The sequence below is a fragment of the Aplysia californica genome, unplaced genomic scaffold (assembly GCF_000002075.1).
Source record: "Aplysia californica isolate F4 #8 unplaced genomic scaffold, AplCal3.0 scaffold00388, whole genome shotgun sequence".
Classification (NCBI taxonomy): Eukaryota; Metazoa; Mollusca; class Gastropoda; order Aplysiida; family Aplysiidae; genus Aplysia; species Aplysia californica.
The window spans coordinates 410,434-414,760 of record NW_004797658.1 but is presented as its reverse complement, the minus strand read 5'-3'; positions in this window follow the sequence as shown (position 1 = coordinate 414,760).

The window sequence follows — 4,327 nt, the reverse complement described above, 5'->3', positions numbered from 1 at the left end:
ACACACACACACACGCACGCGCGCGCACACACACACACACACACACACACACACACACACACACACACACGCGCGCGCGCGCGCACACACACACACACACACACACACACACACACACACACACACATACATACATACAAACATGTCATTGCTGGTCGCCATTGTGCAGCGCTACATGAGTAGCGGGCCGGCGGCATGGCAGTACCAGCTAGAGACATGCAGATATCTAGATAATGTACCTGAACTGTCGTCTCTTGTAATTCTTTCCTCCCTGGGCATACTATAGGGTTACTTGGGTGGTTTGCGGGTGTTCTTGTGTGATTTGCTCCTGCCTTCCTATCAAATGTATGTCGTCCTAATTTCTTTTCCCTCTTTTCTTTGTACCAGTATGTTATTCTCTATTGTAGCACCTCTAGTCTTCGGCATTTATGTGACCTAGATCTAATTGTGTTCCGAGTGTCATAAAATTCTTGCTAAAATAAATTACAGTCTTAGAGACTTGGATATTTCCATCTTGTGTAACCCTTTTCTCCCTGGATATACTACCAAGGGCTTAGAGATCAAAGATATTATCACCTGTTGTAACCCTTTCCTCACCGTGCTTTTAACAAAAATGTTTGTACCAACCATGGAGCAGCCATAAGTCTATATTATCATCTGTTGTGACCCTTTATTAACCGGATATACATCTACGTGGACTTGTACCAATAAATGACCATCTATGGAATCAGAGATCCACAACATAACACAATCTGTTTCAACAATGGACAGTTCCCACTGAGCTCAGAGATGTTGATCTGTCTGCTACAACCCTTTCATTCGACCCAGGGATGAGAATCTACACCACTAATGAATACTCCACCAATGTGTGTTGTTGACCACCACTTTGCGTTGCAGAACTGAAAGATCGACTCTTAGCTGACCAAGTTGTTTTTCTTACGAGATATAAACTAGAGGAATACCACTAACTTAGAGGACGACGTCGGAACCAACAAATACACTAGAGGAACTTTTGAGGACCACGTGGGAACCAATAAATAAACGAGAGGAATACCATCAACTTACCAGGACCACATGGGAACCAATAAATAAACTAAAGGAATACCACCAACTTGTGAGGATCATGTCGGAACCAACAAATAAACTAGATCTAGAAGAATACCGCACCACCAACTGACGAGGACTACGTTGGAATCAACAAATTGACGTGAATACCAACATAATATGAGGACCAGGTACGTTGGTACCAACTAACAAACTAGGAGACTACCATCAACTTACGAAGACCAGGTTGGATTCAACAAGAGTATGGTGCCATACAGTATATTAGCAGCACCAACAGCGACAGACTTAGATTACTTTTCGTTTCTCCTGGCCTTGAAGGTTCTAAAGTAGCGGGAGAGATAACATTGTCGATCCAAGTACCGTCATATAGATGCCTAGTGGTGAACAGAGATTTGTTACAGCAAAGATTTCCTGCCTTATTTTATAGTAACATAATACACATGTACTGCCGGGTGTTAGCGATAAGCAGAGATCTCATGGTTTGTTTTACAGAAATAGCCAACGTCTAGTGCCCGGAGTTGCCGATAATCGGTTTTTTCTGTTTTCTTTCACAGCAACATAAAAGTTCCAATGTGTACTACGAGAGGTTAGCGGTATGCAGGGATCTCATAATGATTTTTTTTAAACGGTTACATAATGTAATAATAATTAGTATTATGTGCACTGCCAGAAGTTAGCGGTATGCTTTAGTTGATTTGTAATGTTATATTAGGACAAGTAACTTTAAGCTGTGATTCTTCCATAGGCACATTATTCTGTATACTTTAGGCTACCCATAGATCTAGTTTAATATAATTCTTTCAGAGACTTACTTTACTTTACTTTTTCCTACCTCAGTTACCTTACGGTGTCAAAAGGGGGGGGGAGAGAGAGAGAGAGGAAGGGGGGGGGGGGGAGAGAAAACGTCTTTCTCTTGTTTGTTGTATCGCCAATTGCACGATTACATTGTTTTTATCTAATGTTTCTAAGGCCCACTTTATCCATCTTTTCTTTCGGAGACAATTCTATAATAATAATAATATATTACTTAAAGTATAATGTGATTCTTTATACTTGAAGTCAAATATGATTCTAACATAGACATGTTCTTATAGTAAAAGCATAATGTGATTTCTCCGTGGACATGGGTGCAAGGTGGATGCCCTTACCTATCCTCTTTTGTTGTATGTGTTACTCTCTTGTAAGACTTCTCATTCTAATCTTCAACACTTGAATTACCTTATTGTGTTGCAAGTGCCGTAAAACGCTTACACACCCCCGGGGCAGTGCCACTGACTGAAGTGTCTTTAGACCATTCCCAAAGGGGGGACATTTCTCGTTCAAGCACAGTAGAATTGTAAATGGGCTGACTCATGTCACGCTCATAACTGTGCCTGATCTACAACAGGGAACTGCTGCTTTTTCTTTCCTGATCCTTACTATTGTCATTTTCCTCTAATTCTTTTATATGTTTGTCAATCTCTTGTGACCTGCTATTTTGGGGTGCCTTGATAGTCGAAGCAGACCTTGTGCTATTGAAACTGGAGAGGTGAGCAGTCTAAGTCTGATTCCCTGTAAAGACTTCTCTGTTGACACCCACCCCTTGGCGCTCATATGACCTATGCAGTTGCGAGCGCCGTAAAACCTCTACTAAAACTAAAACTAAAAACGCTTACTAAATCCAAAAACCCATGTTTCATGCAACTAACTATGGTGCAATGTACCCAATGAACTCTCCACCCCCGTTCTGTGAAAGCCCGTCTGCAATACACACAGTCGCAGGGCGACTTGACCACTACACCCGAGTCCTGGGTTGATCTGTTGGTTGTTCCATGTTCTCAGGTTACTTTTGCCTTTGCGTTTGTGGGTCGGAAAGAGAGAAAGGAGAGAGAGAGAGAGAGAGAGAGAGAGAGAGAGAGAGAGAGAGAGAGGGGGGGGGGAGAGAGAGAGAGAAGGGGGGGGGGGAGGGGGAGAGACGGCTAGACAGTCAGACAGACAGACAACTCCTTGTATGTCCTAGAACGTGTTTATTTTTTATGTGTGTATACGTCTATAATTTAATTTTGAGCTCGCCTATGAGAGTTCAGCGGTGTGTGTGTGTGTGTGTGTGTGTGTGTGTGTGTGTGTGTGTTTGTTTGTGCGTGTGTGTGTGTGTGTGTGATTATGATGTCTGTTTGTACATTATTTGTGTGTACATGCATTTGCGTTTATGTGTGTGTGTGTCTTGAGGGGGGTGCCTCATGTCGAGGAACATCATTATCAACAACAACAACAACAACTTTTTTGCAACAACAACAACAACAACTTTTTTGCAGCAACAACAACAACATCAACGACAGCAACAGCAACAACCATAACAACAACTACTACAACAAGAATTATAATAGTTGCTACAACAACAACAAATATAATAGTTACAACACCAACGATCGTAACAGCCAGGCGCGGTTCGTCCATAGAGCACGGTCGTGCAGTGCCGCCCAAAATGTTTTAATGTTCTATGACGTAAGGCACCGACAATAATAAAATAAAAGACGCCGGAAACAAATACTAGTCAAATATTATATCAAAACAAGGCCCTCGCTGACGCCGTAACTGTCATTTCTATTCTATAGCGCCGTAAAAATCTACTATGCCATGCCTAAGTTCATGCGCTGTATCTAAACATAACAGGATAGTCAACAGTGGAAACCGAACCTATAAATCGCTCTTTGGGATAACCCAAGCGATGACGACACTTGTAGAGAGTTTGGCGGTACATTAATATTAATAAGACGGCACATCTCAAATGTGCTCCTGCCGAATAGCGCCGAAACATAGCCCACAGTAGGCAATCTAAAAATAAACGCCATAGACTGTGTACTGTGCACTATTCCATGCCAAAATTATGTGGGCCCGGAGCAATCCAGAGGGGTGCTCAAGTGAATAATGATTGGTCCATTGTCTTGTCGCTATTTTAAGTGACTCTGTGACCGTGAACCTGAGGGGGGTGAACGTGACATACTTAAGTCGCCGTCCTATGAGTTGTGCTTTTGAACTGTTTTGTAGTGAAGTGGTGAAAGGTATTACTTGATGTTGTTACTTGGAACATAAAACAAAGATTTTACACTACTAACCTTCTGTCACATGCCACTATAACAGGAATAAGCCAAACCTGTTCCTCTGTTCTGTGTTGTGATTCCTTCCGCAGCTTTGGGGCCCCGATGCGTTGGATTGGAATCTCACACTTCACGCACAACTGAACTGAGGCTCTAACTAGCCTTTCTCACAATCTATACTGTCA